Source organism: Hyposmocoma kahamanoa, unplaced genomic scaffold (assembly GCF_003589595.1).
Source record: "Hyposmocoma kahamanoa isolate Upper Pololo Valley unplaced genomic scaffold, ASM358959v1 296, whole genome shotgun sequence".
Lineage (NCBI taxonomy): Eukaryota > Metazoa > Arthropoda > Insecta > Lepidoptera > Cosmopterigidae > Hyposmocoma > Hyposmocoma kahamanoa.
Window position 1 is genome coordinate 1,953,315 of NW_020653780.1, and position 21,182 is coordinate 1,974,496.

Genomic DNA, 21,182 nt, shown 5'->3' on the forward strand with positions numbered 1-21,182 from the left:
CTGATAACCTCGCAGGAAGGACTATATCACTATCATAAACAGCAAGTTTTGTTCCACAACTTTTCATCAGATTTTGCTTTCGCATAAAAATAAAAATATTTAAATATGTCGGGTTCGTCGAGGAGGACGCTTGACACGTTTGAGGACATTACTACCAAGTACAGACCTAAAAAGTGTCAGATAGTACAACAAAAACTTAAAAGTTTATTTTCGGTAAATGTATTTATATTTTGTAAAAAGTCATGGAACAAAAGTTGTTGTTTATGATATTAGTAATATGGACCTGGGAGGTTGTTAGTGTTTTAAAACTAACCCCGTATATGTTTCGCAGTCATGTACCAAGCTTTCTTAGTCTTCACGTAATTCGTACGTTTTTGAAGTAGATACGTTCTGAAATAACTCCTCTGCCATCGCAATATCTGTAACAAGTAGCGGCAAGTAACAAAACTTCTGTCTGTATTCTGTTGCTATGAACTTTGTCTATCATTATTAATTTCAAACATCGAGTTACATACGATATTTATTTAACATTAGAACCTAATAATTTATTTCCAAGTAATTATTTATATAACTGCATTCGCTAAAAGGCATCGTGTATATAACCAGAAATAGAGACGAAATGTCATTTAATTTGTTTGAAAACATTCTCCGATACTCCGATTGGCCAGCCCGAATTTTGTAATTAGATGTTTTTCTGTTTTTCTCACACCACAGAAAGGAACATCTCCCATTGTTAGAGATTATCTTTATTACAATAAATACAGAATATTTTTGGAATATACGGAGACTTACACACAGGTCAGTAGTAATTTATTGTCGTATTTTTCTTTCTTAATGCTATTCACAATTTTTTCTCCAACAGAGAACTGTATGAGCACGGATAGAACGCAGTCTGAAACGAGCTTGAATGGTTACACGACAGTTGTATAAAATCGATGTCGTTTCGATTTTAAATATCGATTACGCAACGTTGATTTATTCGCCGTACACATCATGTTGACTCGAGCGAATCGGCATACTTTGTCACATGAGTTATGTGCATGTAGACAGAAATCAAAAACCTCGTGGGAACGATACGTGTATTCAAAAAAACTTGAGTCATCTTTGTAAGACAATTCCTGGGCACATAAACTTGTTGACTAAGTGAGAACAACATCGTACTACCTACGTACTTGAAGTTATTACGCTAATTAAATGGCTTCAAGTTACTAATACGACAAGTATTTTGCAGCTACATTTCGCAAGATTTATTAACCTTATAAACCTCTTTCATTCATAATCCATCTTACTCGAAACCGACTTGTACGTTGCAAATCTAATATGATTAATTTTCCATTACGAGTATATTCGAGCACTTCCCGTTACGATCGGCTGGATCGATACATCGTTATTATATCCTTATGCAATATGTGTCATATTATGAACCACTATACTTCAGAAACCTCTATACAAGACGTCCCTTTAGTAAAACAAACTTTTTTTTTTACAGATTTTGGATTGGATTGGATTTTTTTAAATTATCTATTAGAAAGCTATGAATAGCTAATAAGGTTTCGATCATCAATTGTCATGGCCATGGTCATTAAACAACTTTGATGATTTGATGATTGAGGTTGAATACGCGACGACAAGAATATCTTCAGCGAATAGTATATAGGATTTAGGATAGGATTATATGTTAGCAATCGGTTATAATCTCCGAAAAGTGATGTACTGCTTTTTTATGATACCAATAGCGATTTGACACGCAAGTCGTGCACCAGGTGTTAAGCGACACGCCTGTCCAGTGACACGCAGTCGCATTGTTACTCAAAGATTAAATCGTAAAAATCTGAGGGACACTGCCACTGCGCCTGTCACCCTGAGACAAGTTGACAAGGCTAATGTGCAGGCACATTACACTTGTCAACAAATTTCACCTGCACGCTTACCCTTCAAAACCGGAACGCAATAATGCTTCCGTTACTGCTTGGCAGCAGAAACTGGTAAGGTGGCAGTACTTCCCTGGTGTAACTCTTTCTCAAGAAGCTTCAGCACAGCGTCACATGCCGTTGGTTATATTCCTTTTCAATTTTGCGCTGCTTTCCCTAATGGCAGTTTTTCTGATCCAGAACGTCCGTTTTGTCTCCTTTTTGTCATTAGACCACTGCGGTCATCCTATTGATAACTGGGAACTAAGTAACGTGAAAATGACGTATCAAATAGTACCAATGAGTGAGTGAGTCAATGAGTCATTTAAACCGACCGGTTCCCACACCCACATGCGCCCACGCACTTTCAGCTGTCCAATGTTGACATCAGAAGGGTTGTTTTACTACTTGATTTAAAGTACGACTATATTATCGAACAGGATGGATTGTGAACTGGCAGGTATTATGAGTAGGATTTTTTGTTTTATTTTTACTATCGTTGTTGAATACCCTTTTAATTAAGGCGTTAAAATACATTGACAATACGATTTAAATTTAGAGATGTTGTTTCGTTCAGTGGGATGAAATTTTTGATGCTTGTATCTTTCTGTATTAGAGCTACATTTTTTGCTAATAATAAGCACTGTACCAGCTGGCTTAGCAGGAGTACAAAGACAATAATGGCTTTTTCAAGCATACAATTGGATGCGTGCTAGCGATGCGCGACTTTGAATATTACTAATACTAATCATTCGAACGGGCAAATCATTCGTCAAAGTCGAATCCAAGCAAAATCATTCGACTCGAGTCGTGGAACTTAACCAGATAATTCACCATGTCCATATCATGAAATGTATAGATTAGTGATACTAATTAGCAACGAATTCAGATCATTCGAATAACTAATTTGTCATTCGAATGACAAGATGAGTAATTACTAACGAGTCGAATATCGAAATAATTCACAATCGCGCATCGCTAGTGCATGCGTAACCATAGCGCACACTTATAATAATACAAAATACTTTCTTTTTCTTGAAATACAACCAAATCTGGTATCAAACTAGGGAATTCCCTATGCTATGAGTACCAGAGTCACATTGGGGCTCTTCCCAGAATACCCACCCATGCCCGATAAAATTTAGAAAAGTTCACTCAGTGCCCACATTGCAAACCGTTGGGCCACCGAGGTTGTCTTATAGGATTATGGCGGCTGGTCTGCTTTTGTAAAAATAAATAGGTAAGTTATAATGCAAACAATAACGACTAGAGTTATACAATCTTGAGTACGGGATAAGCGCAAATATTAGGATTTTCGTAACAATTTATCTATATAATTCATCATACTTATTTGTTGATCTTGTTCTAGAATAGACTATACAGTAGACTAATTATCGTTGCTTTTAAATCTCTTTAATGACCCAGACATCCATTCAACGTACATTTCTTTATCTGGTTGGAACTGTTTACTCTTTCTCAGCTCGTTTATTTGTTTAGTCGATTGAAACAATACGTTACACGCAAACAAATATTTAATTACTAATTGCTGAGTTAGTGCTATTGTTTCACTGGCGATTCTTTCTCACAATCGCCATTGTCGCGGCATAATGTTGGGAGCTGACCTCAGGTGCCGTGAGGCAAGTCTTTTTGTGCTATTGAGGAAGCGATCTGATCTCTCGAAGAACGTTGACTCCGGAATCGGAGGAAACCGCAAATATGCATCGGGATGCGGTAAATGGCATCTGTTTCGATTTTGTAAGACCTATTGCGATATTCCCTTTGTGTAGTGTGATTTTGCTGTCAATTTCTGTAACACTTCGCCTTGTAGGTAGCAGTAGAGCTCCTTGTGAAAGAGTTCATCCAGGGAAGTACATAAGATGGCATTATCTATTTCTGCCGCCAAGCAGTAATGCCAGCATTACTGTCTTCCGGTTTTGAAGAGTGAAATTACAGGTACATGGGACTTGTTGACTTTCAAGGTGATGGGCGCAGTGGCAGTGCCCCTCAGATCTTGCGATTTGAACGCTCGACTTGTTCGTCCCGTCACTTGATATTAAAAAAAAATGTTAAGACAATTTCACGCTGGTATTTACAAATGTTATTGGTCCTTTATAAACACGCCCCACACGACATACATGTTATTTGTAAAATAGTAACACCCTCGAAGGACTGTAATATTAACATTATAAAAAACAACTTTTGTTTCGTAACTTTATAAATTGACGAGATGAGACTTAAATAATTTGTCAGATTTTGCTTCCACTGTCGAACGGTTACCATGTCGGATTGTCACTCAGAGGTGCCGGGTACGATTCCCGGGCCGGGAGTAATATATGGCCTAGGTACATTTATTTCTCTCGTGAGTCTGAGTGTAATTTGTGGTTGTTTATGTGTGTGTCCATGGCACCCGCGATACAGGATTTCCCAAGTGCGTAACTATGAGTGCGAGCAAAAAAAAAAAACAAAAATAAACATATTTATATAGATCGATATCTACAAACGGTGATAACTCTGTGCTAAACAACTTGAACTTTACTACCAAATCTAGATCTAAAAAGTGTCAAACAGTACAAAAAAAAACATAAAAGTTTATTTTTGGTATGTTTAAAATCATGTATAGTTAAGTTTACGATATTAGTAATCTAGTCGTGCAAGATTGTTAGTATTTTATAGGCAACCCTATATATCCCACCTGCTGTAAATACATTCATGTAAATCCGTTACTGTAATAATTGACTTATTAATACCGTATGCAAGAGTTGGCATTCTCATTTATAATTGTAACTAATGTTAAGTATAATATATAATACACAACATTAATTGGCCGTGTAATGCGGCTTATATGTTTAAGGTGCCAGTTCAGTTTTGAATCACGGAAATAGTAATGATGATAAATCGACGATGACGTGACAATAAATCCTATTTAACATCAACAAACACATGATTGTACAGAATTTTATTTCGATGTAGCAGTAGAGCTCCTTGTGAAAGAGTTCGTCCAGGGAAATACTGCCACCTTACCTATTTCTGTCGCCAAGCAGTAATTATTTAGCAGCATTACTGTGTTTCGGTTTTGAAGGGTACGGGCGCTGGTGAAGTTACAGGCACATGGGACTTGTCAACTTGATGTCTCGGGGTGACAGGCGTAGTGGCAGTGTTCCTCAGATCTTTGCGATGTAAAGCTTTGAATGGCCCTGCAATTGCTATGGAAAGGCGTAACGTGTCGCTTAACACCGGGCGCACAGCTTTTATTTTTTAATTTGTTCGTTCAGTAACTTGGTGTCATAGTAAAAAAATTAAAAAATTATCTTGATTTTGCTATAGCCTAAAGCAAGAAACGAATATTTGTCAGTTTTTCTTACAAACTGGAGGCTTTAAAAGTACCTGGACGAATGAAGAAATAGATTTCTCACTGACCGCGCTACGGCAAAAAAGTCGTTAAAAAACCAAATCAAAAGTCTGCAACAAGCACATGAAGAATTTGTAAGATCCGCTGGTTCGTTCCATGGCTTGGTTGGCATAGCGTGTGGCACAGTTTGCTGAGAAGTTAGGTCGAATCCAGCCGGATCGAAGGAATTTTTTGTGAGTGTTCGATCTGTGATTAATAATTAACAAACTAGTCGAGTAATTTCACAAAAAATAAATGAATATCACGGTGGTGAAACATCCTGATCTTATCACGTTTATAGACAAAATAGGACCTTATGTCTAAGTACTTAGTTTTCTTTACGTGCCTTTATTTATGTATCTTTGTATTATTTACAGATGGAGCACTGTCCAACATGATTTGAGGAATGCGAGAGTGCCGGCGTAATAATTTCTGCGTAAGTGCGTATTTATGTCACTAAGCTTTTTATTAGATACTTTTAATACTGGTTGTAAATCAATGCCTCGTTTTAGCAATTAGATTATTTACTTGTCCAATATAAGTTGATACCTTGTTACGCACATTTGTGAACGTTTAGTAGTTATAAACTGAAGTTTCATAACTCTTAGAAAACAAAATGGAGTCCGCTGGGAAAGGATAAGGCTAGCTTGGCGGACTATTTCCTCAAACCCTTTCTTTAGTGTAGACCCGTTACCCGTAGTGGGACGTAAAATGGGGTTGTTGACTACTTGACAGTAACAGAGTCTAAGCTAGAGACGTCAATTAGCCTTGCAATAACATATTGCTATTATCTATGCGAGAATAGCAGTATGTCGCGCTTTATGTAGCTCTTGCGCTTGCGCGCCCTGTCGTGTTACTGGTGCACTCTCGAATAGTGTTATTTTGACGTAAAATTTAGGATGCTTTTTCCTCTCTTTTTTACGTATTTATATGAAAATATAAAATTTCCTGTAATAAATTTGAATAACGAACGACATGAAGTGATAAAAAAATTATATACAATATGGATCAATTCAATGGTCTAAACTAAATTATAATGACAATGACATTAAGCACAACGTCTATTTAAAAATGCAATAACCCGATAAAACCATATTATGCATTAATTTTGCAAGCACAAGCGTGATATCAGTTTTCATTAATTTAGTTACCGGTTAAGGGTCACAGTAAATTGGTTAAATGTAGCAATGTCAGTAGACGATTGCGATTTGATTTACGTTGGCATAAAAAGTTGAAAAACCAGATCAAGTAGGTACTTACGCGGTTTATAAATGTAAAACTAAATCAGTTTGCTTGTTATTCCATTTATAAAGTATCTAACTGCTTAAGGTAATATATCATGTTTTCGTATAAAACTGTTTAACCGACTTTATAAAAAAGGAGACGGTTCTCAATTCGACTGTATTTTTTTCGACTATATGTACGTTACGCGATTACTCCGTATATTATGTGAACCGATTTCGTTGATTCTTTTTTTTTTTTTTTTTTTGAAAAGATGCGCTTCAGTACATTTAAATTTGAAGAAAATATTCCACTTCTAAGGGTGCAAACTAGGGGACGAATCCGGTTTGGTGCACTTTTTTCAATAAAACTTAAATAGATGTAATTTCACGAACTTTTGAAGTCAGATTAAAAAAAAATTTGCTATTTCGCTTCCAGTTCCAGTTTAGTACTAAATAAAGAAAAAATTTAGTTTTTACGGCATTATCAAAATACATTCAATTAGATCCAAAAAACGACTTTTTGGAGAAAATATATTTCATAAAATTGTTTTTATATCATATTTAATACCAGGATTGCTCATATCACAGCATTTCTATTAATAAAAATAAACATTTCGAGACGGATGTGCAAAACTTTGAAACTAGGTCCTGTCACGGTACCTTCATAAAGAATATTTTTTACGACTACAATATTCTTATGTTTGGTAATTTATTCATATTTATTCGAGAACATAGTCTTTTGTTAGGGTTGATCCACATTAACCATTGAGCAAGCTTCAACACGCAGGTTGAAAATTTAGAATAGAATAGACACCATTTATTACCAACGCCACAACACAAACATACGGAGTAAGAATTTAAAAAAAAAGATAAAGCTAAATTAAAACAAATATAAAATAGAATAAATAAAAAATATGAAGAAAAAAAAAGAAAATCTTTGTAATAGGTAATGAATAACCACAAAGCAAAAATATTAAATAGTCAAACTATTGTGTACTAAGTAGAGATCATGTGTGCGGCTGTGCCGTAAGTAAAAGGATCCACTCAGCTAATGTCATCCGAGCCGAGAAAAGGCTGTGATTTTCAGTGGACCCTAAGATTTGGAACATAAATGTCAAACTTGACGTGCTCTTGACTTTTTACTAAAACAACTTGCTGCTTTTTAGAGCTTTGTCCTATAACAAGGTATAAGGTTTTCGGGTTTGTTACACATTGGGAATGACACTGTGTTTTTTTGGATATAAATCGCGTATATTATTAGTTTTTTCAAACAAACCGACGTTTCGGGTTTTTTACGGGTTTTTATTCGTAATATCAAGTGACGGGACGAACACGTCAAGCGCCTCATGGCAAGCTACACACCTGTCCATAACAGTGACAGTGCCACTCAGAGCTTTAAATCGCAAAGATCTGAGGGGCACTGCCACTGCGCCCGTTACCCTGAGACATAAGTTGACAAGTCCCATGTGCCTGTAATTTCACCAGCACCCTTACCCTTCAAAACCGGAACACAATAATGCTGACGTTACTGCTTGGCGGCAGAAATAGGTAAGGTGGCAGTACTTCCCTGGACGAATTCTTTCACAAGGAGCTCTACTGCTACTAAAATCTCGCCTCATGATCTCCTTTGTTTTTTTCTCCATACAAACTTTCATCCCCTATTTCACCCCTTTTAAGGTATAAAGTTTTCTTTTTTTGTAATTTCTTTCTTTGTGACATAAATTTCTCCTAGGTTCCATTTATCTCTATACCAAAATTCATCAAAATTGATTTAGCGGTTTAGGCGTGAAAATGCAACAGACAAACTTACTTTCGTATTTGGATTATGCTTAATTATTATGTACCACTAAAAATTGCATTCTCACGCTCCACACCCACGAAACAGCCTAAACCATGTAGGCACATACATGATTTTGTTGAAACACATAAATTGTTTCAAAAGTAGTACAACCACTATCACACACCGAAATAATATCACGAAGTCCCCGAAACAACATACTCTTTGTTTGCAAAGTGCAGGACATCGTGAAACTACATTGAGCTTAAAATCGTATACACGAAGTATCTTAACTTTCATACATATTCCATAACAGCTACGAGTCTTCGTGAAGCTTCGGTTTTACAGTCGTCCCAATTCAAAAGCCATCAATATTTGTACAAAGCCTACAAATAGCAAATTCAAGTGTTCCAGATAAAGCGGCCATTGAAGTGTTGTTTTACGAACTTGTCGTATGAAATCTATTAAACTGTTAAAGCACTGACTGATACCAAATCGTAAAGTTGTTATTATACATTTATATACGCGTAAATATGTTACTAACATGTACAATAATAAAAGATGAAATGCATACGACCATTAATTACACCTCATTGTATACACAATGGGTATACATAATCAAAAGAATCACCAGCTTATGCTGACAATGTTAAACCAAATACGGTTAGTCCTCAAACAGCGGAGTCGGTACAGTTGCTTAAACTTAGTGATTTAGGGGGTCACCATACTTGTCGGCACAGAATCGCATAGCCGATCAGAAAAAGCTTTATGTATTGTATAATAATAAGATTAAAAGTGACGCTGTACGGTTCGGCTCAAGCTGATTCTGCGTTTATAAGTGTGGTGACTCCTTTATACGTATTATTTTTGGTACTGGGTTTTTATATTTCAGAACGATTATCGTAATAGTTAAGAAAATGAAACTATTTTTACCAATAATAGTCGTTTCATTTTCTCACCATAAAGGAACAGCTCTAACTTTAAATAAAGACTAACATTATTCGAGTAATTGAAGTTCGTCCTAGGCCTATAATTACGCTCACCAGACCCTCGCCCTCTCGGACTAGTCTTAAATAAAAACAAAGCAACTCTTGGTGTTAAGTAGCAAATGGTATTGTCCAATATTTTTGCTTAGGTGCGGGTCGGGCGCGTGTCGGGTCGGGACCGCGCTCGGTGTGTTGTCGTCCACATATGTCGACACTTAAAAAATATTTTTCAGAAAAAAAGTTAGAATATTCAGAAAAAAATTATATGGATATATTTCCATCATCCAACAGCATAATTAAGTGCTAAAATAACGTATTATGTTTTGTTTGTGTGTATGTATTCAATAGTGAAATGTTGTACGAGAACACTATTAATAATAATAATAACAACGCACACACTCAACATAGCCCCGCACTAGGGAAACGCTGTGTCGCGGGTGCTTTGGACACATATAGACAACCACAACTTACACCCAAACTCACGAAAGAAACAAATGTAGGTCATACAAATATTTCTCCCGGCCCGGGAATCGGAACCTGGGACTTCTGCGTGGCAGTCCGGCATGATAACCGTTCGGCCACGGAGGCAGTTTAATAACATTTTTCAGTCTCACAATAATAAAGCCTTACCAAGTAAATATATTTGCAGTTCATAAAATTCGTATTTGCTGAGTTTATAAATATGTAGTGTATTTTACAATAATTTTTAAAGTAAAGAATTCTCAGTTGCCCAACTTACAGTAAAAGTTTCGTAGCAGTCCATTGGGAATCTTCTAATTACCAAAAGGTTGCGTACTTTTGAGGCTCATATGTGATCGAGTGGGTTTGAGTTATTTAAAAAGTTTTGGTAGGTCAAAATCACAGCAAATCTGTATCACATTCTCTCACCAATCTTTTATGTATTACGTAACCATTATTCCCCTCGTAATTAAGTCGTATTAAGTTTGTAAATGGAGGAGATATTGTTTTTCAAAATTTTCTACATAGAAGAGAAGGTAAACGTACCGAATGCTGTTGTGTATCTTTTGCGCTTGCGGTAGCTCGCGCACACAAATGATCCATTTTCGTGAGAAATGCCATTTTGAATTTGGAAATATACCATACACGCTAAAAACAGGTTGAATTATGATAAAAAATTTCATAGGAATGACTGGCCACATGTACCAAAACATTTTTTTAAACGAAACAATTCAAGTAATTCTATTTTTCAAATTAAATGTTCTGGTATATGTGCCAGTGGTTTTATTATGATTTTTTTTTTATTATAATTCAACCTTTCCTTTGCATTTCTCTAAATATGTCCTGTATAGATTGCCAAATAGTCACCCTCGTCAGACACTATCATGTTCAATATTATTTTTATCGTAATTAAGTAAGGGGTATGATCGTATTCAGCTTTCATTACCAATCGCATGTCTGCCTTTTTTACACATAAATATAACTCATTGCTAGAACCAGTTTGACACGAGCTAAATCGAAAATTCGTTAATAAAAATGAAAGTAAATTACATTGCTACTCCGCGAACCAAGTGAAGGTTAAATCGTGCAAAATAGCTGCGTTTGTGTTAAACTTTTTCATGCAGCCAATTTTAACACCCTCTCTCTGTAAAAAATAAATAACGCAAACATCGACACGAGTTTTACCTCTCTACGAAGACATGTTGATTGTTCGACACTCGGCGGAAGAATGAGCTTGCTCATAACAGGAAATTTAAATTAGGAATTTTTTTTAACATGTATTTCTGCAAAGTAACGCCTGAATTCACCTGAATGTATATTTAGGTGGATTCAGGCGAATGTAATATTGAAAATTACGGCAGTTAGAAGAGGGGGCAGTATTATCTAACTGAATATAAATACGAAAACATTTACTAGTGTTTCCGAGTCACCGATTTAAACTTTCACGATTTTCACACAATCATCATCAAACTTTACAGTTGCACTCTAGTCGGTGGAGCATTTTCTGGACATCTCTCTTATAAGCCCCTTGACCTCCTTATATGACATGACATCGGCCTTTTCCTTTATTTGATCTCTAGGGCGCAGGCGCCGTTAGGGCGGAGGCGCAGATCTCTTCCCCTTTTCCTCTCGATCTTTCCCTCCAAAATGGTCTTAAAGAAGTTGTCGTGTCGTATCAAATGTCCAATCATTTTCCCGCGTCTGTACGCTGTAGTATTCAGGATCGTTCTTTTCTCGTTTGTCATTCTCAATACTTCCTTATTGGTTTTCGTTTCCTCCAGCACATTATTTGATTTTAAATTCGGAACAGATTAATGTATAAAAACATATTTTATTTACTTCGACGTTTTCTATTTATAATGAAATGGAGATTTTATGGTTTTGCTTATTACTGGAGAACAATGATTACTTTACAAATGTCTTCCATAGAAAATATTTGGCTTTAGTCGGTATTATTGATTTTTTAAACAATGTAAGAAGATCATATTTTATACAATAAACAATGAACGACAAACAATTTAACGTTTGAAATTTGTTACATGGTCCAAATAAATTTCATGTACCTGCACATTGGTACAGACGTAACCACAATAAAATACAATGGTCACAAAAACTGTAACCATCTATTTGTTAGTGAAAGTTACAGTAATGTCGACATATCTTTAATTTAAAAATGTAATTCGATTTCCTATCAGTCATATAACCTGTGATCGAATAATGGATCGAGTACCGCCTACTTCGAATAAACAGTCTTATTATACTAAGAATATTGCAATTAAGATAACAACGATTTGCTAAACAAACTTCTGTTCAAATTCTGAATGCTACGCCTATGCAATTAGAACTGCTTTTGGGTATTAAGGCAATGCCCACTTAATTAACATTTTCATGTTTGATGTAATAAAATCGAAATTAATTCAGTACAAACTTATAAAATTTGTGAATAAAATGGAAAGGTGTAGGCATGGTGTTTGTTATTGGGTAAGCAGTATTTGTTAAGAGGAAGTATACACACCTGTATTGCCGTAGGTGGGCTTCCAGTTTCACCAATTTCCGTTTGCCGTTGATCTGAACGCTCACTATCCAATGTTGTTCACAGGTGTTTGAAATAAAACGTAGGTTTCAAATTTTTTGATGGCAAAGGCAAAGTTGCTGTACTTTAAGCGACGGGTGGCAGTCGAAGCGGTTAAGTTGATAGCGTGAGTTTTTTTGAGCTATTAAAAAGTTCGATGAAAAGATACGGTGACTATTAGTCAGTAGCATATTTGACACGGTGTAAGTACTTTTTGTAAATGTACAATGGAATTTTGAAGACGTTCGCTTCAAGATAAAAGATTCTAGTTTGACAGGGTTTATCGATAATCTCTTGAGTAATAATATCTAATTTTGAACGACATCGACACGTGTTCATAAAACAGAATCAGCCACGCCTATATAATATGCTATTTGTCAAAATTCTTTGTTGAAAATTGTGCTTTGCGTCGTTTACACATACACATGATTTTTTCTTTCACTTTTGTTAAACTTATTGTATTACAATGTTCAACAGATTCGTTAAGACCAGGATTTTGCTTTACCACTATTAAACTTCAATCTCTAATACCGAACCTGTACTTGGTTTACAATTACATTAAATCCTTTTCAAAGGGCAGCTCTGTAGGACATGGCGCGGCCTTTCATTTCGTCACACAGGCTGCGCGTGCGCCGATTGGGCCGCATTCCAGACTCACCGAATGCAACGTCTACTTGTCTAAACTGCTAACTGTTGTTTTGATAAAGATTTATAGTCTGCCTTTATTTGTAATTTGTGGAACGCTGGATTACCTTTGGAAGATTAGCATATACATATTCGCAGGTGTGCTTTTTTCTCGTATAAATGTTTCCGTTGACAATTTACCATTTTGTAACATGTTGTCAAAAAGGTATGGTATAACATAAATTTCTACTTTCCGCCTTTTAATATTGTTTCAACAGTCGTCAGTATGGGTTTCGAAAGTCAGCGTTTTGAATTTAAAGTTTCGCTTATATTTATCGTATGTGGATGTGTCAATTTGTATAACATGGTTTTTGTAAATTAATTTGCTATTCGGATGATTAATTTCTTCATCTAGCTTAGTATTGGTATTCGATTTGAATTATGCGATGAAAGCAAATTGGACGAGCTGTTAACCACGCTTTGACCTCATAATCATAATGTCGATTTGTTTTATTCACTCTGATGCGCTAAATTACTCCACAATTGAGTTATTACACCGCTATTTAGAAAGGTCTACAATGACTTTTATTACCTGTGGTTTATGATAAAAAACTGAACGATCGCGTATCGTTTGGCAAGGAAAAAGTAACTTTCGCTGTTTACTGTCTAATTTTTATTTCGTCACGATCTCATCGTTCGCTTTGGGTGCATAAAAACATTCCAAACTTCTTTATTGGTGAAGAAAGTCTACTTAATGAAAAAGCCTTAAATTAACAAGAGAAAGATTTCATAATGTTTCGTAAAGAATGTCATATAAAGAGAATTCGATACAATTGTTGCAATCATTCTTATCTTTTAAATTAAAAATGATTGCCCAAGATGTCTGTGGAACTTTGTTGTGAAACCTTATGGATGGATATAATGGTGTCGATTTTCTCACCTTTATCGGTTTCTGTTAAGAGTTAGACAAAAAAGTCGATAGTCGTCTACTGTGTTCATTTAACGCTTTATTTTATTTTATAGCAAAATTTTTTTGATTTATTGTGCTCATTAAGTTTGGAAATAACTTCTGAACCGTTAAGGAAACTAAATACGGCAGTAAGTCATATTTTCTAGCGGATGTTGATATATCCTTGCCGGTTTTTATAAGGTTGTCTTTATTTCATTAACAAGTCTGTTTAGTGTCCATCAATGACAACAGATTTACACACATTTACATAATTAATGCTATGTTGTATACGAATGTAAAGGTTTTCGTGTTCTCGTAAAGATAACAGTATGGTACACGTTGCAGGAAGTGATAATTAATGGTACAACAAAATTAGAATCTACTTATGAAATCAACTGTAACCAGTGTTACCAGATGTTTACGATTCTTACATTTATCGTAACTTGTAGTAGTAACTTAGCACCTAAACCAATTTTCGTAACTTTTGAAAACATGAGATTTTTTTTAAATTCAATCATATTTTGTTATTATATGTCCCAAATAGTTGGCTCAAACAAAATTAAATAAATCAATTACTTACTTTAAATCTTAAACAAAATTAGGTTAAATCTTGAGTTTTCTTGAGCGTAAATACTTTTTATTTTTAAGATTTGTGGTTATCTACATCTATCTTTTACAGTTAGAAATTTTAATTAAAAACGACGACAGTGTAATTTTTCCAGCAAAAATTTAACTTGAAGGTAACGAAACGTAAAGGGCCCTGGCAACACTTCTGTAACACCTCGTGAGTACCAAATATAACTAGGACGACATTCTCCAAAATGCCTGTTTTATTCGAGTAGTAGTAGTTAAGAACGTTCCGAAGTGGATTGCTTAATGAGTTCGACAAGTGCACAGATGGTGCAACAATTATTCCAACATACCACACTCCTGTAAATTGTCCATAACGGTCATATATCAGGTATCGCTGTCAAACTATTAACAGTATAAATCAAGCAATTGTAATCATTATTTTGACTTCACTGATAATAACGCACATTCGAAGCCTCAGTGGCTTTATACCGAGGAATTTTTAAGTGATGTTGATGAAATAAAGAAGCCTTATGAGAATATTTATAATGATATAATTGTATTCAAATAAACGTGGTAAGATAAAAAATGGCCTCGTCGACTTGTTAGCGGTTGCGTGCGACGAGGTCGCACAATCTCGTCGCTTTCTCACGCCCCGGTAGAAAAATGTGAGCAGATCTTTACTGGGTGTATTTTTTTCGGTTTTTCCCAACATAATAGTAAATTCAGATCCTGATTATTAATGGAAATATACTTGGTGTCGTTTCGTTTCGGATATCCAACGCTATTGATAGCCTTTTAACCCTCTCGTGCTGCTCTTGGGATGTGTGAAAATTGTTCGCAGTTTTTAAACATTGTAGTGTTTTATGATATCCAGTGACGGTGACACGTTGTGCACCTGGTGATAAGCGATACGCCTGTCTATAGCAGTTATTGCCATTCAGAGCTTTAAATTATAACGATCTGAGGGATGTTGCCACTGCGCCTGTCCTCCTGAGATATAAGTTGACAAGTTCCATGTGTCAGTAATTTCACCAGCATCGTTACACTTCAAAACAGGAAAAGAATAATGCTTACAGTACCGCTTGGCGGCAGAAATGATACAAATGGCAGTACTAACCTGGACAACATCACAAGGAACTCTGCTATTAAACAATTAAAAGTGATATGAAGTAGCTTCAAAGTTGTTTAACAAACTTGGACCTGGATATTGGATATTTACAGGTTTTTCAAGATAATAAAATAACAAATACACAGGACACGAAAGTATAAGAATGAGTGAAGAAATCCTTCTACAAGTTTTGAGATTCGAGAGATTGTAATTTATCTCTTAGTTTAAATGTGAGACATATACGTGATTTATGTCTTCCGTTCACCTATTACATCTAAAGTCGTTCCAATTCGTTAACGTTCGGTAAACTATGTCTGTTTTTCTGTACAATAGGTTCACCTATTACTTTGACGAAAGAATCGACCGCCTAGCGTTCCGCCCCACCTACCGCCCCCTTTTTATCTACTATACTTTACAAATGTTAACCAAACTTTTTAAGGTGACATTTTGTTTATATTAATTGACATTTTCTACTCGCATTATCAATATTTTCCTTATAGCTAATTAAAACGCAATTTTGTATGGTTTGGACAACTATGGTTTCTATTTTTTTAATTTGATACTGCATTTTCTACAAGTCTAAACACTTCTAATTTGTCTATGACATACTTCGCACACTTAACACGTTAATAGTGTTGTCCAAATTTGAGAGGTTCTCGCATATCGATAAAACGAGGTCAACAGTGTTAGCACCTATTACTAAATGACACACCTTTCTTCCTTTAGAAAGTTTTGAACAAACAAAAGTGCGTAGTTTAATGAAGCTATTCTACAAATTAATGATACGTGACGAACAATATACTATCATTTATTAAGACGACAAGATCTGTATCAATCTTAAGTTATTCATGACGATGAGAATCGTTTCGACTGGTTTAAACGTACTATAACTTACGTAGGAGTAAGTTTTGTTCGGATATTGTAAACTTAATTGGTAATTAAATTGAGACTTTACAAAATGTTGGTGAATGTTTATTTCAAAACACTTATTTTGAAGAGAATATGGAAGTTTGCAGAATTGATGTCGAGCTTAATTTCTGTTACTTGTTTTATTCTTTTCTTGATTTGAATGCTGGACCGTTTTATCAAATACACGTGAATAAAATTAAATTAATTTCATAATCATCTTGTTTATCTTACTCGTACTACATATAAAAAAAAAAAAAAAAAAAAAAACCTATTGTACCTTCGTATCGTACAAACAGCACTGCTGACCAACGCTTTAAATATTGTCCATAATATTAATATAGAGTAGAATCCATCATTGTATGTCTATGTCATCTCAGACAAAAACAATGAAAGCAAGTATTCAAGATAAATGAAGTTGCTTTTCTCAGGTCTAATTTCTCCCTCAAGCACTTCACTAAACGATGTCCTCATTCCAAGCAGATGTTCTTTCCACGTCTTTAAACGGTGAACCGCGCTCTCTAATCACCGTCTTCGTAGAGCCATAAATCATTTTTCCCACTACAAAATAATTATAAGCAAATACACAGTTCACTAGATACCGATCTTTCAATCAGCTGTCAAGCCAATTTTCGTAGTAGAAGCGTGGGCGCAGATTGCATTTTTGATCGATATGTTACGTAAATGGTGCAGCCACTTGACTGTCGGTTAACTGTTACTTTAGTAACTAAAAACAACAAAATTCATGCTTTTGGATGTTTTAAGATTCTTCAGTTTCATACGTAACATAAAAATAATGGGTAAAAAATATCTTGTACGAGAATATTTCAAAAACTTTGATTTGGCCAGACTACAACATAGTCAAGTATAAACGTGTTCATAACATAGCAGTGTCTAGACTGTACGTAATTTTTTTAATGGATTAATAAGTATAGAAGCATTACTAAGATTTTTTATAAAGTATGTTGTGTACAATGGAATTGTAACTTTGACCTATGCTTTTTTTTTACTTGTAATGTCTTTACATTTGTCAAGTTAGCTCTACCGCCGTCGTTGCAAAATCTGTCACTGTTTTATGTCGATCAGTTTATCTTATGAATGAATTTATTGATCTTTATCTGATATTAATTTGTTGATACATTTATTATTTTGAGATGTATATACTTTAATAATGTTTATATTTGTTAATTTTTTGGACTGGATTGGTTATTTGTGCTTATTAAAGCCTGTACGAAATCGGGCTAGCAAATTGTTTGAGCACGTGTCCGATATTGTTTTTTTTTGGAGTAGTATTTAGCTAAAAAAACAAGCTATGTTTTATTTTTGTAATGCTTAAATAAAGAATTTATTATTATTATTGGCTTCTATTCCATTGTTAGACGAATATCCAAATGCAAAGTTCATTATACTGTGTCAAACAATTTCAGTGTATTAAAATTACAGAAACAACATTTTAGAAATGCTTTAGGTTTTAAATTATGTTGGTATGATGTCTTTTTTCATTCGAAAACGAATATGTAATACTATAAATGCTCAGTCAAATGTGTAAATCAGGTATCGGTAGAATCCAGCTATTAATTCCAGTCATCGCCCGAACCACCAAAGGAGCTTTCCTGAGCTAGAGTTGTCTTTACTTTCGGCTTTAGGACCGAAGCCGAACTTCGAACTTTTTAAAAACGTCCACTACCATCTTACTTATTTCTGTCGCCAAACAGTAACGTGAGCATTACTGCGTTCCGATTTGCAAGGGTAATGGTGGTGGTGTTATTACAGGCTTGTCTACTTACGTCTCAGGGTGACTCAAAACTTCACGATTTAAGGCTCTGTGTGGTACTGCAACTGCTATGGATAGACATGTTACTTACCACCAGGGGCTGTTTGTGTCACTTAGTATAATATAAAAAAGGTCTTTAAAATGAGTAAAGTACAGCAAGTGCCTGCGAGCTTTTGAACATCGAATACAAACGAATGAGTCAAGAGCTTTTGTTTGCAAAATTTTTGCTAATAAAAGTATGTAGTAAAAAACAAAAGCTGTCTCTTTAAGTGTCGCACATTTGAAGGTCTGCGGTTAGCTTCTTAAACTTCTTTTTCATAACAAGTCTCTGCCTTTGTTATATCAATCGTGTGTGTTCGTGGCAATATCAGTTTCGTTAAATAATTCACTTTGAAGGAAAACCATTTGTAAATAATAAAAATTCAATTTCTTGTTATATTTGTAAAACAACTGTTCAGGCTGTTTTGAACTGTTGTTCCAGAGTATTAGTGTTTCTAAATGCTGAAACGTAGAAATTTCTAATGCCCGGTTTCTGAAGTTGTCAGTTAAATTCTAAATAGTTATTAAGGTAAATGTCGAGTCCTTAGGTTTTCGCGATTGTTACACATAGGAAATGAAACTATTTTTCCGGATTTAAATCGCGTATATTTGTTTTTTCAAACAAACCGACGTTTCGGGCCTTTTACAGGTCCCGTGGTGACGGTTGACCATCGGTTCATTTCCTATATTAAGGTAAAGTTATGTAGAGTTTAAACGTCAGTTAAATCTACCTGCGTTTCTGAAAACGCAACGAATGGTTTGTAACTGTAAGTTACATTTATGCTTAGTAAGTAGTTATTTTATTTGCCGTTAGATGGATATGTTTGAAGATAACCAGTCTAAAATGAATTTATTTGGTTGAATTCGTTATTATGTTAGTTTTGTTTGTAGTAACATTTATTCTGAGGGTAAGTAAGTAACTTAATAATGCTGCATTTATAAAATATATAAGTAGAATATTTTTTTATTCCATCTGTGGCTGTATAAGTGACTTCTTTGTCAAAATTCGGCTTTTGTTTAGAAGTATTGTGGACAAAAACCGAAGATGACGAAATCTGAATTCAAAGCGATTTAAAACTCTACACAGAATGAATGTTCATTGCAAATAACTTGAGTCCTTCGCAAGGATGGTTAATGATAACATCGTCAGGTGAATTTATTTAAAAGGCACGCCGTCGCGTAGGAGCATTCGAACAGTGGTACAATAAATTGCCCATTGAGTAGGCTCGAGATTATTGATAATTTTGACATGCAACTCTGGTTTATAATGGTCTTTTGATGAACAAGCCGGTTTTTCTTGATGTTGAAAGGTTTGGGTAATAAAAAGTTACCCTTCACGTGATTTTACTTTACACGAATCTTTTGAATAGGGTACTTTGTGTGAGATGGGCTGATGTAACACAAATCGATACTTTGTGGGAGTAAAAAATAAAAGTGAACGGCTGAGTAAGAAGGTTCATAAAATCTCTCACAGATGTCGCTCACAGCGTCGAAAGCCGAAAACTCATTGCAATGATCTATACCAGACACAGAAGAATTTCGTCTATTCGGTTAACTAACTTAACCTGTTGCTCAGCTGGAAGAGCGATGGAGACGGAATCCCGTAGTCGCAGGTTCATGTCCTGCCGGGTTGATAGAATTTTTGTTTGTGTTCAATCTTTGTATTTAATGATTTAAAAAATTAAAACCAAATTAAAATGTTTGCACAACGAATAAACTACACAAAAATTACAAACGCTTTATATGTTTAATCAAATATGCTAACTTTTTAACGAATCTTCAAGTTGGCAGATCGGAAGAACATGAAAATTTAATTCAATGACAGCAATAATATTTTTTTGTTAAATTTTTAGACGATTATTAATCGCGAGTATTAATTCTTTGTTGAAAAGTGAACTCGTCGTTGACACTCAAAAGACACCCACGGGAACAGTAGATTCAGAGATTTCGTTTCGATTCGTTTTTAAATACCAATACCAAAAATTTATGGCTTTTATTTTAAGTCATTTTTTAAATAAACATCAATAAATCATTCATTTGTACGCGCCTCACCGTACAGTTAAACCTCTAGGAATGCAGAATTAGCAACTGCTTTATAATTCAGATGTAAAGGATTAATAAACGCGGTTGAAAAATAAAGCAAGAAATCTTAATATCACAAAGTACAACGTCTACTATATTTTATTGGGAACCTTTTTATTTATTAATGCGCGCTACATCTCCATGTTATTTCTCGCAGTCCTTTTTTAATAGTTACGACCGGATATATATTAACATTATCTAAATGTACATCATAAACGGAAACTTATGGACTTATTAATATTTATAGCGTAGCGAAACATCTGGCTGCGATTAAAGAATGAGAGTCGCATTTATAATCGTTTCAATACATTTGTAGCGATAAATTTTGCGGACTTTTTACAATATTGCAAACTGTCTACCAGTCCGATATTAACCTAAAGGTGCGTTCTATAAATATTAGTATAGCCATGGGAGCTAATGAAACCGAAATGATAATGAATAGTTGAAAAAAAAAAAAACTTTTTTCTTTTATTAATCGAGAAATTTATTGCACTATCAGGTGTCAGAGAAAAGAAATATACCTACACTTGTGCCGTACGGCATGTGGCACCACGCGCTTGCCAAACTATGGTAAGCGCGCGCAAGCACAAACGTGTGGATGGTGTGTTTGGATTGGCTTGGGTGAGCTTGCATTTGTTTGCCGCCGATCCGTTCAAGTGCCGGTTTTTGAGCTTGCGGCAAGTCTTTGTCATGTATCCATACGGCTGTGCTAGTTAGTTTGAAAACTGTCGACATATAGAAGTTTCTTTTCTGCTACATTGGGATGATGGATATGCCGTATAATATTTAAAAAAGATGACGCTGTACTGTCT

At 35.0% G+C, this 21,182-nt stretch overlaps 1 protein-coding gene across 5 annotated transcripts in view; it reads left to right on the forward strand.

The window, feature by feature from the left end:
* LOC113229218 (cadherin-99C) overlaps positions 1 to 21,182 on the forward strand; it is a 194,312-nt gene that overhangs the window by 111,044 nt on the left and 62,086 nt on the right. For 4 of the 5 annotated variants that reach the window (XM_026462741.1, XM_026462744.1, XM_026462746.1 and 1 more), the window contains one exon: positions 5,676 to 5,734. The gene's annotated coding sequence lies outside the window, so the exon portion shown is untranslated. Of the gene's footprint in view, positions 1 to 5,675; positions 5,739 to 21,182 lie in introns of all 5 variants that reach the window. The other variant, XM_026462742.1, reaches the window with a different exon arrangement.